This window comes from Manacus candei, unplaced genomic scaffold (assembly GCF_025592945.1).
Source record: "Manacus candei isolate 608988 ecotype Guabito, Panama unplaced genomic scaffold, ASM2559294v1 h1tg000008l, whole genome shotgun sequence".
Lineage (NCBI taxonomy): Eukaryota > Metazoa > Chordata > Aves > Passeriformes > Pipridae > Manacus > Manacus candei.
The window spans coordinates 8233538-8252671 of NW_026138056.1; the positions used below are offsets into that span (position 1 = coordinate 8233538).

Genomic DNA, 19134 nt, shown 5'->3' on the forward strand with positions numbered 1-19134 from the left:
TCTTAGCCTTCAGAAGCACATGTGTTTACAAAAAAGCAAAGAAAAAAAAATTTGCTCTCTTTCATGTCTTCTGCATGTCATTGCATGTATGTAACTTTTATTTGCCCATTATTAAGGTTAGAGGACAAAAAAGTATATGAGGTTTTGATTTCAAGCATGTTTTGATTTACTGGTTAGATAATTGGTTTCTAATTGAGTTGAGAGAGAGCAAAGTAAAAATTGGCAGTAGCTTTAAACTGAAAAGTTTAGAGTTCATAACTGAAGGCTGATAGGTAAGTATCCTCCCTCTGTAGGAAGAGGTAAAGGGGAAATGTGACACAAACTGACAAATTGATTACATACATACTTCAAATAAAAAAAAAATTGATGTGAAGATCAGTGTCTAGATAATATATATTTCTAGGGTATGGTGGACCCTGCAGCAAAACACAGTCAAGTTTAGATTAATGAGAGCTAAACCTGAGCTTTTGCACTTTTTGTCTCCCTTTATCCTGGGTTTCTATCAAATATTCCATTTACTCTGTCAAGCAGAACTTCTTGCCCATCTTCTGTCTTGCAAAATGTACCTTAAGCTGTACTAAAAAATAACAGGAAAGCCCTGACAAATAGCAAACAATCCTTGAGCACTGACAGAAGTCCTGACATGTAGCAAAACTGTCTTGCCAAATGCATCTTCCAGACCAACACCTTTTAACAGATGTGCTAAGACTGCAGAGTCTTGCATCTTTTCATATTCTACTGCAAATTATTGGTAGTATATCTGCCTTTACCATGAAGTTATAGAGGCTAGGTTAATGTGCTATGAAAATGTAAAATAACTTGGATGAATAACAAAACATGAATTTAATTCAGAAACCCTTAGGGGTATATTCTCATTTCAGTGAGAAGCAGTTTATCCTTAATGAAAGGCTTATGCATAGCTGTCTGTGCACTGAGATGAGAATGTACTCAAAACTACTTAAACTCAAGAGCTACGAATAATCTATTTAGAGTTTTTGTAGTGAAAAGAGAGGGAATTTTTAAAGTAACTAGTTAGCCCTTATTTGCATAAGAAAATTAGCTGAAATTCAAGTCTTGGAGGAAAATTCAAAGGGTTTTGTCACCTCTATTACATGCTATCTGATCAAATTGTACATGAAGGCAAATGGTCTGATTTTTTTTCTATTTAAATCTTGCTAAGCATATTTTATAAAATTGATTATTTTTTCCTAAAATCTTGTTAGTAAAGAAAATTGTTTCAAGTGGCATTCTTTTTCTGAAAGAAATTGATCATGATTAGATTGCAAAAAGATGTTTACCAAATGTTGATCTTTGTTCTTTTAAATGCAAATAACCATTGTTCTTTTAAATGCAAATTGCTAATTGTATCTTATTTCACTTAGACTCTTCCTCATAATGAGTCTATTTGCTCTTACTGTCAGGGTAGTCTCTTTGGTTTAGACTTTAACAGTTTCTTACCTCCCATACTGGGCAAATCCAAAGGAGCTGTACATTACATTCCTTTGGATTTGCATTGCTGTAGCTACAATCACAGCTTGCCTCTGATTCTCAGAAGGACCCTGAGTTTTGGTTCTGTCTGTGTTCAAAGTGAAGTTTCAGAGCAGAAGGAAAATGCTAGGTTGAGATAATAGTGGAGGTAGTAGAAGAGAACAGGTTTACAAAATAAGAACATGTGCCAGAAATAGCTACTTGCTGTTCTGGAGAAAATGTATTTTGAAATGTCATGTAGGAGCATCAGTACTTTAACAGGTGGTTATTGCTTGTGCCCACGTGCAGTGTTTAAAATAACTGCAGTGTGTGCACTGAAGTTTTGTACACATTAGGTTGATCAGGAGACTGATTCGATGACTTTTGTTGTTTGCAGTTTAAACCAGACTATGCATGTCTTATCTGTTATATATTCAGCTTTATAAGGTGGATGCTGCATGAATTTTGAGGTAACAATTAAATGCAGTCCACTTCTATTGTTGCATGATGTGTACAGTGTTAAAGATACAGATTTTTAAACTTATCTATTTTTTACTATTTATTGATTAATAATAGCTAAATAGATGTAACTGCTTTTACAATTTTACCCGACAATAGAAATATTATTTTTTTCTATCTTGAGATCATAGGCAAATAATGTATTTCAGTTCAGTTCATGTTGACTGCAGAAGAAGTAGGAAGAATGCTCAGCACTTTTAAGAAATCCTCTGGTTTAATACGTGGGAAAATACTGCTGACTTCAAATAATTCTTACTTCAGTTACTCTAAAAGGTTGTTGCTGAGAATAATAATTTTAATAGTCATATTTGCTTTAGAATCAAATTTAGGATAGTTGTTGAAGTTAAGCATTTTTTTTCTGCTTCTTTAGGCAGTGGACACTCAGTATACATGGACTCAGTGGACATGTGCTTAAATGCAGTCATACAGTTTAAAACATCACATGCCTTTGACAGGAATTTACTTAATTTGATTTTTTTTTTCTTTTTTGAGAGGAAGGTGCCAGTATAAAAATAGCAAAAAAATGGAGAAGTGAACCCATTCTGATATAAAGTAGGATCCAGGGTTTTGGGTACTTGTTTGAAAGGTGCAAATGACAGTCCATAGAGGGAAAAATCCTCTATGCTGAGATTGCCTCTAAGCTGTTGGGGATGCTTCTGACAGCTTAATTGCGTTCATGCTGTCATTAGCTCTTGAAATACAAAGCAGTAAGGCACATGGCTGTAGAGAGTGGAGCTTTGAAGAGCTTCAGACCCGGGTCTATATGCTCTGAATCAACACTGTAGAAAGATTCAGTTTAAATGCTAAAATATACTGGAGTACAGATGGAAACCAGACCACGTGGATCATCCCACTGACTTCAGTTTTGCTTCTAAGGAGGGCACATGCAAGTTCTTAGAAGTGACCTGAGTTTCCGTATCTGAAATGATTCCTGAGCCACAATGATTTGGCTGTATCACTCAAAGCAGAGACTTCTTGCAATTTGAAACCATCTCCTCTCCTGTTATGTTTCATATCTAGATAAGTCAGGCATGAGGGAGAAAATGCATTAGTTTTATAAATGTTTTTGTGAGGACTCTCAAGCTAGAAAAGTCACTGAAGGTTAATCTTAGGTGATTGCAGTAGACGGTAAAGCACCCCTAAAATAAACTGTGGTTCAATTCTCGAATAAATGTGCATGAAACTGATACCTGTGACACAGATCAGGAATGACTATCTTTTTCAAACTTGTTTTTAAACAATTCCAAGATCTATTTTGAAGTCTCTTTTCCCTTCCTCACTGTTTTAATTTCATCAATAACCGAAATTTGTGGACTAAGCTTCCAGCTTTGCTTTCACTGTAAGCATGCCTCACTGCAGGTTTTCTTGGCTAGGACACAATGAACTTAATCTTAGTCTGCTGTCTTCAAGTCTTAAAGTAGATGCTTTCTTTATTAGCTATAGCTGACAAACTACATGGTTACTTTTTTTTGACACCCTCTGTTCTGTCAGGCAGGAACAAAGAGAACCACGCTCTGAAGGGAAGAGGACAGCTCTTCTAGAAAAGTTAACTCTTTGTTTTGTTTTGGTTTGTTTTTTTTTAAGTCAGTGTTGATATAATGAGGGGATACATGATGGTTCTGAAAAGTATCAGAACTAGTGCAAAATATGTGTATTCAAACCGTGATTATTTTTGAGATGTTGATAATATTGCAAATAAAATCATGGGAGGTAACCAGATTTCTCTGCGAAAGAATGTGAGGAAATGGGTACTACATTGATTTGCACAGAATATTGGGCAGCAGTAAAGCAGGATGAGTAAATGATATCTACGTGTATATGGCTATACTGTGAGAAAAATACCTCATCTTGCTCCTTCTTCATTGAGTCTCCCAAGGTCATGCTGCTTTCATACAGGATCATGCCAAAGGCTTAGTTGTCCATAGTTGTTGCCATCCTGAATTTGACCTAAAGTAAGGACTGTAGTCAAAGCTAAAGGCAGGATGACTTGCTAATTTTTACCTGAAGATACAGACCTGCCATATCGTGCATGCTTGAAATACTTTGGGAATGCTCAAAGTAGAAATAGATACGACTTTTTACTCAGTTAGATAAGCCATTTAAAATCCAGGGGATGAATGGCAACTAGCTGGAAAACGGACTTAACAAGCTGTAGAGCAAAGGCCAGTATGAAAGAAATTATTAGAAGGAGCTCAAAGGTAGGAAGCAATAGATTTCTTTAGCCAGCAAAACTGACTACCTGGAGGCACTTGGATTGCATTGATTTTGTCCAGATTCAGAAACAGGTCGCACCTACTTCTACTATCCTGCTCTCGTGTAGGTCAGTGGTCTCACAGTTGTACGTGCTAATGGGTCACTTGTAATAAGGGATAAGAAAGATTTTTTCTGAAAAAGGCCAGACTCTTTCAGCACCTAAAAAAACCCCGACATCTCTATTGCATCAGTACCTGGGAACAGGAAGTGTTAATGTTTATTTTTGAACTGTCTTGAAACTTGCATATGTGGCCAAAGCACTCTGTGTTTTCTCAGGGCTCACGGTTCAGGGAGGAAGGATGATCCTTGCTGGAAACAGTGGGGTGCCCTCTGTCAACAGACTGCTTTTTGATATCACAAAGTAGTGGGATGCAACTGGGAACTCTGAGCATTTGGGGAAGATTCAAGTGGACCACATCTTTTTTCTCTTTATTTGCCAAAGTGTGTCTCTGTCGGTAAAAGAACAGAAGCAATTTGTTTGATAACAGGCTGGTAGCTGAGCCACAGCACCCATTTCTGTGGGAGAACTGACCCACTGTGGTAACTCTGAGGTTACTGGTTTTGTGCTTCAGTAACACAATGAATTGGAGAGGAGCTGCCTTGGGATACTGGCCTGCAAAAAAGAAACTCATTTTGGAGTTAATGTGACACCTAATGCTTCTGGGGTGGTTTTTTGTGACTTTTTTTTTTCTAGTGCATCTCTAGTGCATTTCTTCTAGAGGTATAGTTACAGGATCTGTTACACTTGCTCAGTGTTTAAGATTAGTTTTCAGTCAGTGATTTTGAAGTTAGTCTCTTATAATTTAGGTCAGTGAATCGAGTGTATATACATTGAACTAACAGCTTTCTGAGCTTCAGTTGATACTACTAACAGGATTTTCTAATGTTCGTTTAAATATTTTGGAGGAAGGGAGTGAAAGAAGAGCAGTGAAATAGTCAATGTATATGTGGTCTTAAGTGAAACAATATAAATGGTTTTATCATCTTTTGGAACAAAATGGATATTTACTATTTGAATGTTATGAAGTATTTGCTACTTAAATCATCTCTAGTAGGAAGCTCCTAGAATGAATAGGAAAAGAAAGACTTCCAGTAACATGAAATTACCATGAAACATGGAAGTGTTTTTAGTCTTCAGATTCTGGTTTACTTTTGTGAATCAAGCATTAAATTACAATTTAATGTCTTCAATTACAAATGCAAGGAACTTTTTATTTTATCCTATGTAATGGGAAGAAGTGCTTATGGAGACAATTGATGTTGGTGAGAAACTTGCACTAAGTCAGAAAAGTGTCTTTTTGTCTGGTCAGATAGCTTTGTAAGCGTATAAAGTCTTTTGACCTGCTGAATGCTTAAACATCTTACAAATGACAATCGGTTGTCTTTAACTGAAATCAGTGATCTACTCCATAGAAATGCTTTTTTTAGCTTAAAACATAGGAAGGCCTCTATCATCTGCTACATTTGTGAGGAAAAGAAATGGTCTGCTGCTTAATAAAGAAATCATTGCTATCACCATTTATTTAAAATTAACAGCAACCATCTAATAATAAATGTCGTCTCTTTCAGAAACCTGCAGGAAGGCTTGTGCTTTGTCCAATGTTCAGAAAATTCAAGCTCTATCAGAACAAGGAAAGACTAACTTATTTTATTGAAATAGATTTTTGGTGAAGATGCCCTTGCTGGCACTTGCATCCCACCTAAACTGATCCCACCTTCACTGCTTGTGTGGTCTTGGTGGTGAAGGCAAAGAGTGAAAAATAAATAGAAGGGACATACTAGAGTGTAGGCATTAGAAGAGATGAGGTAACTAATAAAAATGGGGCATGAAGGAGCACAGGGGTGCCATAGTCTCTAGTCAACACAAATGAATTAGTATTTTGTAGACTGTCACACAAAATTTGACTGTAGAGCTGTCTTTTTTTCACTACTGGTAATGAAGTCCACTGCAGAAAGGGTAAAAGGAGTGGAACTAGTGAAAAAACTTTGAGAATTTTTTTGACAAAAAAAGAGAGCGAAAAGTAGCATTTTTCTAAAATTTCCAACCATTATCAAGCACAGATGGCTGTTTCCAAATGGTTTGCCTCTGAAATATTGCCTACTTCTATGCCAGCTGAATTTTTCAAATATTTTCTAAGTTCAGAGCAGATTGCAGTGATTGAAATGGAAGGTAAGAAGAGATAGCTAGCCTCTGTAATGTCTATTTCTAGAAAAAATTGGCAACATGTCAACCATACAGAGATGGAAATGGATGCTACTGATCCTTTACAGACACCTGGTCAGTAATGCAAATGAGCAGCTCCAGTTCCTGAACTAAACTGAAATAAACTCTACAAAATCTTTTCAGGGTTTTGTTGTTGGGGTTTTTTGTGGGGTTTTTTTGGTGGGTTTTTTTTTTTTTTTTTTACTTTCACAATGTTACTAGTGTTACCTCAGTCTTATGAAAACCCATATTGCATAAATTGTACCCAAGAAGTCCTCATGCAACCTCATCTCCGTTAGGACTGTGAAAATACTGCATCTGGGTCTATGTTATATTGATTCTCTGTGACCTGATTTGGAAAACCTCTTCAGGTCTGCATTGCAAATAGTTTGGCACATATGGTTCTCCTCCCTCATGTCTTAGTCATATGTGCACACATGCTGTGTGGTGATAATATCAAATGATTAATATCTTTTGTTTTCTGTTTGAATGGCAGCTTGGTTTTTATTTTCTTTAATGTGCAGAGATTAACCATTTCCGTGGCATTAAAAGAGCATGTTAAAATCTCAGACAAAGCCCAGTAGGGCACTAGGACTTTTGAGCTGAAGCAGTAGAGACTGCTGTGAAGTGGTTGGTGTTGAAGACAATCAAGAAGCTGGGGAGCAGGGCAAGATTTCCATGAAGGGCTTGCTGGCTATAAGAGAAGTGTCTGAGACACCAATTGGCAGGATCAGAGGTACCCAAGTCAGGTTTTCTAGCACGAAGGCCCTGACCTGTAGACGCTACCTGCCCAAGAGAACATGTACTGAATAAGAAACAAACTTGAGGAAGTAGAAGGATGACTGGGATGGATGAATGGATTTTCAGAGCTGTATATTATCTCTGATTCTGTCAAGGTGATGGTGTGTCATAACAGTTAAGTAAACTTTCAGGTAGTTGGTTGCTGCACTTGAAAACATGTTGAAGTTTACAGAAGCACTAAGAACTCTCAGCTACTTTGGAACATAATGGTGCATTACTTTTGGCATTTCCGAACATTTGAATGAATGACTTTACCATCTTCACATTTTAACAAAGGGATATTTTTTAGTATAATACCTATTAAAACAGAAACAAAACAAAAAACCTTACCTGTCTATTGTAGTTAGTGGATTCAATGTAAGCTGGACCATCTTGTACATGCCATCGCTATGAAAATCTGTGAGCATTTCGTATAGCTTGCACAACCTAAATTGCCAAGTGATGCAAAGCAGATGAGGCCCAGCATGATTATAGGATCTCAAACTGAGATACTGGAGTGATTATAAAAAAGATCTTTTTAGACCTACTGAACATAAAAGACTGCAAGGCAATAAATATCAACCCACAAAGACAACTCTTGAACCTGTAAGACAGACAAATGGACACATATCTTTCTGACTGAAATATGTGAAACATGCTGCTGCAGGACTGAGGAAAGATGTTTAGATTACATTTGCAGTCTCAGACATGAAACACAGATTGCAGCCCAAAACCAGGAACATGTATTTTGGGGGGAGGTATTTATCGGTTAATAATGAACAGAAGGAGCAGACTGACTGATTAAAAGACAAGAAAGAATGGACTGACTCTGCTCAAGGGAGAACAAATCTGGTTGACAATTCCAGACAGATTCTCTTCAAGAAAGTGATGTTTTCAACTAAAAGCAGCCTTAAAAAGAAAAGGCATGTGAAGATTTAAGTCAACTCAGACACACTGGAGGATAGGAGAATAAAATATAACTCCTGAAATGTTTCTGAATGTAATGTGAGTAAATGTAATAGGCAGATAAGAAAAATTATGATGAAATAATGAGTATCGAATTGATGATCATGAACCTGGCTGCACATCTGGTTCTTTGGTAGTTCAGCAGAGAATTACTTCCTCTTCTACCCCAGCCCAAGCATTAACTATGCGGACTAAGTATTCATCTTTCATGATGAAATGAAACCTCTATCTTGTCAGTTGTAAAAGAGGGGAGGGGAAGGCCTCTGAACCAGTTTTTATACCAGGATTTAGTAAGAGACAATGAAAACAAATTCAGAACCAGGTTGTAAAGTGGGTTTCTTAATTGAACGAAGCTGTTGTTCTGACTAACAATGTGCTATCTACTTCCCTACATGGGGATTGGGAGGGTGGATTCTCAGAGACTTCAGGTACTCTGATTGTGAGTATTCCGTTCCTGAGCAAACCACATGCTCTATGTTGCTGTGGTAAAACGCATTGTGGAACACATAGTGGTGTCTGAACTATGTGTTTGGAGCAGGAGTTGTGCACGTGAGACATGCTCTGCTTTTGCTTTCCTCCTTTGTTGTGTAGTCCTACCCATCACAACCCAAACCCCTTGGTTGTTAGGATTTTTCATATGGTCTGCTATGGTAGAGGGAATTTTGACAACCTTCTTAAGCAGATAAAAATCATGTCAGATTCTATTCAAATGAAGACATTTAAATAGCTATTACAGGGGACATTTCTGTCTTCTGTTCCTGTTGTGTCTTGCAGGGCAGGAAGAAGAGTAAATGTCTTCCTTTGCTCGTCTTTCTATGCAGTGATGAGACCTTTTTCCGTTCCTGAAATGTGAGAGTTTAAAGGTCAATGTTTAAAGAAACAGATGAATACTATAATGGAAATAGTAGTCCTTCCCTCTGTTTCCATCACTGTCATTTCTTTTTCTGTTCCCCTGAAGGAACATAAGGGGGAAGGCAAGGGAAGCTTCTTGTTTGTTCTCATTTGACTTCATTTGGGCTGACCACTAGATAGGCAGTTTCTGAGATTTTTATTTTGAGAAAACTGCTGTGGAGTCTCAAAGCACTGGGTGATGCTGCTGGGGTGGCAGGTTTTTGGTGTTTTGGTGGGGTTTTTTTCCAATTAAAAATGTGTAAGGACATAGTTCCTGAGTTTAGGTGCACTTCAGAAGTGGCTCTCAGATTTGCTTCTAAACCAATTGCAGTACCCTGAGAAGTACACAGCAGGACTAATCAAACTGTATGTATAGTTTGCATTCAAGTGTACAAAAACCAGTTAAAAAATGCAGATGAGTTAACTATTTAATTAGATCTTTCTTATACATTTCTTATAATTTTTTTTATTCTTTCTTAAAAAAATCAATCAGCCCACTGGTAGAAACTGAGTGAGACTTGACTGTATCCCATGCATTTTGATTTTATTCGGGGAAGTAGGATATACCATGGGGGCATCAGGAGCACACTCAGGCAGAACTGGATGCGTGAAGCTGACAGCATTCATGATTGAGACTGAATTCAGCACTCATGGTTGAGACTGAAGTTTCACAAATGAGGAAGAATATTTACAGTTCTTCTTGAACTGAAGTAAAATTCTTTCTGGAAAAGGAAAATTGTCCAATACCTTTACAGTGTGCCTTCTCGCATTCCCCCTGAAGATTCTTAGAGAATAACAGAAGCCAGCAGTCAGTGGTAGTAATCTGCAACTCATACCTCACTAATTGCAGTTTGTGCCATCTACTGTTTGCGTGCTAGTGGCTTGGGAAACTGAGTACCTGTGGAACTGTAATTTGTAAGTCTTGCCTAAAGTAACAATTTAAACCTGCATTTAGTTAAGATTTTAGGCTTCTTTAAGATCATCAAATCCAACTTTTAAGCTAACACTGCCAAATTCATTCATTTACCATGTCCCTAAGCACCACATCTACCCATCTTTTAAATATCTCCAGCAGCGGTAACTCCACTAATGACCTGGGCAGCCTTTTCCAGCGCCAGACATTTGGTGAATAAACTTCTCCTAATATGCAAACTAAACCTCTCCTGGTGCAACATGAGGCCATTTCCTCTCATCCTATCACTTTTTAGTCAGAGAAGAGACTAACCCCCACCTCTCTACAACCTCCTTTCAGGTAGTTGTAGAGAGCAATAAGGTCTCCTCTGGTGGTGTAGCATGTCCTTGACCATTTCCCCTTCAATTATGGAGGCTTCATTTTGCTCCCCGTCCCTGTCTTCCAGCTCAGGGTGTTGTGTACCTGGAGAAAACTGATCTTGCTGTTAAAAACTGAGGCAAAGGCGGCATTAAGTATCTCAGCTTTTTCCTCATTCTTTGTCACTGTGTTTCTCCCTGCATCCTGTAAAGGATGGAGATTCTCCTTAGCCTTCCTTTTTTTGGTAATGTATTTATAGGAAAATTTTTATTGTGTTTTACAGCAGTAGTCAGGTGAACTTCTAGTTAGGCTTTGGCACTTCTAATTTTCTCGCCACATAATCTCAACACATCTTTGTAGTCCATTGGAGTTGCACGCTCCTTCTTCATTGCTGCCTATCTGAGGAATCAATAGTGGATAGTAATCTTAAGGGTAGGAAAACTTTCTCTTCACCTCTTTAAGCTAATCCCCATGAAGGCAGCAGGCTTCCCCTAAGATGTGGGTCCAGTGTGCCCCAGTGGCAGAGGACAATAAACAAAGATGAAAAATGGTGGACATTAAGCTTTCAATTTCAGAAGCCACTAAGTCAAGATACCTGTAGAGATTCTAAAAAATGTCCTGCCACTAGTGTGTGACTATTAATAGTTGAATGAAGAGGTTTAGCTTGTAAGGGAAAAGAAGCTGCAGCAGTTCTGCATTTTGCAATGCTTGCTGAAACTTTAACCAAGTTGTTGATAGCTGTCTGTGTTTTCTTCTAGACACTGTGTTACTAAAACCATGTGATGAGCTCTAGACTTAATAGAAGTTTTCTGTTCAAGAGTTCTCAATAACCAGGAAATTGCCAGGGTCCTGAAGATCATAGTGAAATGAGACTTTATTTTCCTCTCTCAATCTTCAAATAATTGTCACTAGAGATCAAAATGTACTAAGTATCTCATCACAGGCACCTTTCCATAAAGGATCAAGTATATCTGATAACACTCAAGTATTTCAAACCTGAGATAAGAAATGGGAGAAATTATTTAATAGATTAGCATTTTATCTGTTCTTTTCCCCATCATTGTCATAAAAATAAGACAGCTGGATGATATGAAAAGAAGTAACACACCGCTACTTCTGTAAATATCAAAGGCTTCAAGGACACATCAAGACCTCTTGTAGTTCTTAAACTGGTGGTGTCAACAATAGAGGCACAAAGGGGGCATGAAAGGAAGGTAATTTCTCAGTGGCACTTTCAGTATCATGTTTAAGGGCATTATCACAGGCCCTGCATTCAACCCTGACTTTTACTGCAAATGAATTGAGTTTCAGGGTTGCTCTGTCTGGCCAATGGAAAATTTTTGAGTTTTAAAGAAAGTATGTGCCAAAGAAAGTATAGTTGAAGACCAAGATGAACCATTCTTGGGAGACTCTTTGGTATGGGACCAAGAAGCAAGACTTACGGTGGCCAATGTGAACTGGCCTGTGTAGTGTACAGATCTTGGACCATACTATCTTTTCTTCTATGTTCAGGTTCTCTCACTAAGGGAACTACTTGGATTGCTCTAAGCAGGAGTCTGTGTGCAAACTAATATGTATGCAGTGTGGACATTGAGAGGCCAAGGGCTGTGCAGTGAAACAGAAAGGGGAATAATTTGGCTATGTATATAGGAATTGTCATATGTATTGGGGCCAGCAACTCAAAGAAGTCTTTCCCAGGTAGGGTGCTTCATAGCATGCCTGGGAACACTGGAAATACAGTGCTTTCCATGACATAAATTCATGGATTCTCCAGATTTGGGACAGTTTTCATCCCTGAGGCATTGGAGAGGCTTGGCTTCTGAGTTACCTCTCCACAACAGAGTAAATGTGGCATCCTGAAAGTAGTGTGTACCAGGCAGAATTCAGTAGAATGCTGCTTAAATTTTACAGGAAGTTCACGAAACCTGACATGTATTTTATACTAAGAAGTCACCTAAAAATCCTCTCTTTCCAATAAAAATGTAGTTCCAGGAGAAAATTCCTAGCCAGTTACAATATGGAAGAAAATACTACTATTCATGTTAACTAAGGTTAGATGATATAGAAGTTACTCTCCTCTGAAAATGAAAGACAGAATGTTTAAAGATAGAAATGATGACAATGCTTCTGTCCATGGGAATGAAAATGAGCATTTGATCTGAACTCATAATTTGGATTTGGTTGTGGGTTTTTTTTCCTATTATGTTATAAAATAACCACTCTGACTCAGTCATAGTTCTTTGGAAGTTACAGACCGGATTTTAAAACCATATATATAATGATTTATATGAATTACAGTAAATGATGAGAACCTCCTTTAAATCTGTCGAACTTAATTTTCTGCTCTGTGGAGCACAGTGATTGAGACAGTAAAGCTGAATGACGTTTTACACTGTGCATACTGCCAGCTGCCAAAAGCCTGTGGCATTAGCTGAATCCACAGTAAACCCCTGGACAACTGGTCAAAAAAATGCAGTGCATAATTCTCTCTCAGCAGTGCTTCCAAGGGAACTTCCAGCATCATTTGGAGTGCCTACAATGGCAAAGCAATGGCATTCTTGATGAACAGTTTAACAGAACTGTACCTAGCTATTTCAAATATTGGTTTGGGTGCTGCTAAGTGATTTAAGTGTAATATCAGAATTATAATTAGGATCGGTGTCATATTTGTAGTCCAGTTATGTCCAAAAGGGAGTATATAGCATACTGTCTTTTAAGCTAAATGGTTAGTGGGTATTTAGATTCTCATAGGTTATTCTGCTGGGAAGAAATAGTGATGAGAGGATTGCCTATAATATTCAATGCATCTTTATTTGTTTGCAGAACAAATCTTCATAAAATTATATCTTCCTAAATGAAAGAAAATTAGAAATAATAAAGGGAGTCTCTTTATTCTAAAAACTCCCCTTAGTGCCGAGATTATGCTTGAAATACCCTCTCTGAGCTTTCTTCTATGTTTGTATTACAAGTGTTCCTCTTAAGATTTTTTTAGTTTTCCATTGCCTTTTCTGACTACATCTGTGATGCTTCTGTCTTTTTCTTTTGCATATACAGTAGAACTAACAAGTTCGAAATTACTTTTAGTCACCAGGAGAATCATTCCTGTTGCATTACACAACAGCACCACATCAGCATCTACATGAGTTAGAGTGGTAATTTCTTCTGTTTCAAAAGGATCCTAAATTCATGTTATGCTTACAGTGAATTAAGGATTCCCACTATGCTTCCAAAGCCACAGATTTTGTAGTCATAATCTTTGAAATGAAACTACTCCTACTATTTGTTTTTAATGTACGCCAAGTTCCTTTGAAATTGAGGACGAATGACAAGGACACTGATGGTATCAGATTAAACATAAATTCATGTGTGCAGGGTAATTCATAAAATTCCTCTTCCAATGTCTGGATTCTTTTTCTTCTCCAAAATTTCCTGTTTAAATGTAAGATTGAAGACTCTTTATCCTTGGGATTCTGTAATTTGCACATTCTATGACTTTTCCCTTAGGCTTTGAGTATTAGTGTAAGGGATACGCCATGTTTATGCAGGGGCTGTAGGAGGGAGCTAGGATGAGTAACAGGTCTCCTTATGGCTTATCTGGGGTGGCAGGATGTGAAGTTTGGGTGTTTGTCTTCTAGTTAAGGTGGCACCAGTGTTGTGTTTCTTCATATTTCTTGAAATATAAGAGTATTATCACTGCATAATTTTTGTAGTTGGTCGTTTACTTCCTTTTTTCTAGAGCAGAGATAGCTTGGAGTTTTCTTTGAAGGTAATTTAGTACTTTGCAAACACTATAATGAAGTTTTCAATGCAATGCTCTACTTTTTCATGTGACACTGGATTGTCATCATCCATAGCCATTGGCAAGTTGCTTTGCCAAAAAAGTTTAAAAAGTTTTCAACTGCAATCTTCATTTAATCTGAGGAGAAACTTAACATTTGATTCGTCATTTCCATAGATTTAAAAAGATTATAATTTTCCCTCATATGCTGCACTAAAAAAAATTTCAGATGACAGCCGAAAGGAAGAGTTGGACATAAGTATGGCCTTTTTTTTTTATACTATTACTATTAACAAAGCAATTTAAAACCTCCACTGTTTAGGGATGGAAATCTTTAGGTCCATAATATGCCCCTTCCCTTTAACTATAGTTATCACAAAATATCTGTTGTAATCAAGTATAAAGGATAGTGTGGCAACGTGCTTCAGCAGCTTGGCTCCACAGATGTAGATGCAGTCTTGGAAAATACAGAAATCTTTCATATATGTATAACAAAAGAAGTGTTCCATATGTATGACATCTCTGTTGAAAAGTAGCCATACATGTCATATCTCACACTCACTGCATTTGTTACTGATAGTAGAACAGACAAGTAATGTATTTAATTTTGTTTTACTGCAATCAGAAAGCAATATCATCCTTCTCATTGCACAACTAGCAGTAGTAAAGTTGTATGTAGCTTATTCAATTGTTAGTGACTGAGCTACAAAAGAAATACATGAATAAAACATTGTTATAAATATGCTAACATCAAAGCTACCTTCATATCATGTAGTGGGCTTTTTGTGCTGTTAAAATCAACTCTATAAAAATAATCTTTTAAAACCAAAAGACTGGTTTTTCTACTCTATCTTGAAACTCTGTATTCACCTCTTCAAGACCAAAATTTTGGCTTATACTTAGAGTAAAATACTATTTCTTAAAACAAACAAACAAAACAAAACCACAAAAAAACTCCCACCACAATATCCATCTGTGATCATTTATTTGTGAATTCTATTTTTAAATACAGTGGTTTCTTTGGCTGCATGGTATGAAAAGACTTGCTCCACAAATTTGTTGAGCAGATATATTTTTTGATATCTTGACCAGTAGATGGAGGTGAGTTTTCTCAGTGTGATTTGAAAGAAAACTTAATGTAGTGTATGTGGGAGTTCAGATCTTGTAATCTCATGTTAGTCTGCTGTGTAGCTTTAGACTTGTTGCACAATTTCTCTGTACTTCCATTTTTCATTTTCATTCAGGTGCCTTTGCCTGAATTAGATTGTAGTATAGGATTTTTGGTGTAGGTGCTTCATGGGGTAAGTAGTACATCTTTTAGGTGGAGTAATTTCACAAGGTGATTGTGCAGAGACTGTTTTACAATGTACCAGAAACTGGACTAAATAGAATATAGCATCCATTCTAATGTGATAAAACCATCCATACTATCAAACCAAGATAATCTGTGGGTTGCTTTCCTATTGCTATCTCTCTTTTCCAAAATTAAAGTTGTACCCATGTAAATTTATACATACCATATATTATATACACACATGCATATATAGATTTATGTATATATTGTTTCCTTACATGTAACTTATTTCAATAATAATTATGATTATTATTATGCAACTGTTATATGTTACTCCTACTTTTTAAATTAGTTTCTGGATCTGTTGCCACAGTTGGGTGGTCAGGGTTTTGGCATAAGAGATAGGAGATATTCTGATGGAGATCCACAGCCTAGTTTAGTCAAAGCAATATGTGACACAGCATATTTTCAATTTTCAAAAGCCAGAGTGGGAAAGCGTATAACTGGTTGCTGTGCTGCTGTACCTCTCTGAGTCAGCTGAAAAAAGTAATTATCCATTGTTCTCAGGGTAGAATCATAGAATGCCTTAGATTAGAAAAGATCTCTAAGATCATCAAGTCCAAGCATTAACCCAGCGTTACCAAGTCCACCACTCAACAATATCCCAAAGTACCCCAGGGATGGTGACTCCACAACTGCCCTGTTCCAGTGCCTGACTGCCCTTTCTGTGAAAAAAAATTTCCAAATATCCCAAGGTACATCTTGAGACCACTTCCTCTTGTCCTATTACTTGCTACTTGAGAGAAGAGAATGACTCCCACCTGGCTACAGCCTCCTATGAGGTAGTTGTAAAGTGATAAGATCTCCCCTGAGCCTCCTCGTCTCCAGGTTAAACAACCCCAGCTCCCTCAGGCGCTCCTCATAAGACCTGTGCTCCATCCCTTTCACCAACTTCATTGCCCTTCTTTGGACATACTCCAGCACCTCAATGCATTTCTTATTGTGAGAGGCCCAAAACTGAACACAGGATTTGAGATGCAACCTCACCAGTGCTAAATACAGAGGAATGATCCCTGCCCTACTCCTACTGGCCACGCTATTTCAGACACAAGCCAGGATACCATTGACCTTCTTGCCCACCCAGATGCACTGCTGGATCATGTTTAGCCTCTATCAACCAGCAACTCCAGGTCCTTTCCCTCTGGGGAACTTGTCAGCCACTCTTCACCCAGCCTGTAGCGCTGCTTGGGGTTGTGACCCAGTTACAGGACCTGGCATTTGGCCTTGTTGAACCTCATTCAGTTGGCCTCAGCCCATCAATCCAGCCCATCAATCCAATCCCTCTGTAGAGCCTTCTTACCCTTCAGCACCTCAGTACTCTTGCCCAACTTAGTGGTGCCTGTCTGTGAACTGACCAAGGGTGCACTCAATCCCCTCGTCCAGATCATTAGTAAAGATATTAAACAGAACAGACCCCTACACTGAGTCCTGGGAAACACCGCTTGTGACTAGCCACCAGCTGGATGTAACACCAGTTCACCACCATTCCCTTGGTCCAGCCATCAGACATACATTTTACCCGGTGAATATTACAGCCATCCAAGCCATGAGCAGCCGGGTTCTCCAGTGGCAAAGACTTTACTGAAGTCCAGGTATCCTTTCCTTCATACACCAATCATATTGCCTATCAAGGAAGGAGATCATCTTGGCCAAGCAGGACCTGCCTTTCACAAACCCATGATGGCAGGGCCTGATCCCCTGGTTTCCTGCATATGCTGTGTGATGGCATTCACGCTGATCTGCTCCATGACCTTCCCCGGCACAGAGGTCAGACTTACAGGCCTGACCTCCTGGATCCTCCTTCTGGCCTTTCTAGTAGATAGGTGTCATATTGGCTAACCCCCAGTCAACTGGGATCTCCCCAGTCAGCCAGGACTGCTAAAAAATGACAGAATGTGGCTTGGTGAGCCCTCCCACCAGCTCACTCAATACTCCTGGGTGGATCCTATCTAGCTCCATATATGTCTGTTTTCCAGTTCAGGGGGTGGGTGCCCAAAGAACACTGATTTTGCTATTAAAGACTGAGGCAAGGAAGGTATTAAATACCTCACCCTTTCCTTCAAGCACTATTAAGAGCAAAATATAACAGACACTCCCACACCCCACAGTAGTAAATGATTTTATAACAGAATTAAGCATGCTCATTTGTTACTCACTCTAATTTATTCAGGGTAGGTCCAACACTAAAGCAGACAGGTTTTTTAGGGGGGCTGGAGTCTCATTTGCATTAATATACATTCACAATTCTGTTTGGCAGTAAAGAAATTCAGTACATATGTGTACTGACCTCAAATGTGTGTGAGGAAAGGCCTGTGTAAATAAGAACAGGGTCCTGGGGGTCTGATCTGATGAAACATTTGTAGCTCAGGTATAACTCTATGCTTCCTTCAGGATGAATAATGTGAGCTTGCTGTTCTTTGGTTTAATAGATACTCTGTGGCAAAGTTGAATTAAATCTCCATGTTGTCAGAGTATTATGTAGGTGCTTTCTTTTTTTCCTGGCACTCAGCTTTGTGACCTATTTTTGTGAGTGATTTTGGGGGCTTTGGGACTTGCTACCACATAGCCTTTATTTTTTACAAACTGTTTCTGTCCCTTGCAAAAAAAGCCAAAATATACAATGCTTTAAATGAAATCTGAGCTAGGAAAGAAAATTATCTGAAATGTTACAAACTTTTATCTTTTTAACTAAAATGATGCTAATCACGTTTTAATTAAAAGGAATAATTTCCAAACTGAGTGTTTATGTCAATGTAGATGGTAATTGGCAAGTTGTGAATAGCATATCAAAGTCTTTAATGGTCATATTGTCAGGGTCAATGCAGCCTCAGCCAAAGTAATTCATATTAGATTGTCCTAAAAAAGGTCATTAAAAAGCAATGTAATTTTCTCTCTTTCCCAATTTTGTTGCTTCTGTGGCAGAGATGTGTTTGAATACCTTTTTTAACAATTTGCTAGTCTAGCTTCATTTATTGTTTCCATAGTTCAGTGCTTGAAACATCTTAATCACCTATGTGTGTTTAATGGTGAGGTCCAGATGCTCTAGGAAATACATTTTCCTAGGCCGAGTGAAGAGACTTGTGCACATAACTCAGAAACCTTGTTGTGACCAGGCATAGGCCAAGGGCACTTATCCTATCTGACCCTGAAGGTGCAACAGTGGACACGTGTCTGAGAGCAAAAACTGCAGCTCCAGCTGTGGGGTCTGCACCACCTATCCCAGCAGTGGCCGGTACCTCCACCCAGATGGAGCTGCTGAGGAAAGAGAGTGCAGTGCAGTGCAGACCTCAGGACATGCCGAGACCTTTTTCCTGGCCTGCAAAACGTGTGCCCAGGTGGAGGACCTCCTGCTGCAGGTGACTGAGCAGCAGGAGGTGGTGAGAAGGCTGCATAACATCTGGGAGACCAAGAAGGAGTTAGATAACTGGTTCCAAGCACAATCTGCAGTGGACTCACAGCCCATGGCCAGTCAGCCAAAAACTCCTCCACTGGCACACACAGAAGAGATGGAGTGCCAAGAATGCATCAGAATGGAAGTTTGCAATGGCAAGGACCTGCAGGAGGAAGAGACTTACCCTGAAGCCTCAGGTGCCCTTGCAGAACCGCTTCATCACTCTGCAGACAGAAGAGGAAGTATAGAATCATAGAATGGT

The 19134-nt window shown here is 38.5% G+C and overlaps 1 protein-coding gene across 10 annotated transcripts in view; it reads left to right on the forward strand.

Annotated features, from left to right (window-relative positions):
* DLGAP1 (DLG associated protein 1) overlaps positions 1-19134 on the forward strand; it is a 413568-nt gene that overhangs the window by 31718 nt on the left and 362716 nt on the right. The gene's annotated exons all lie outside the window — the stretch shown is intronic.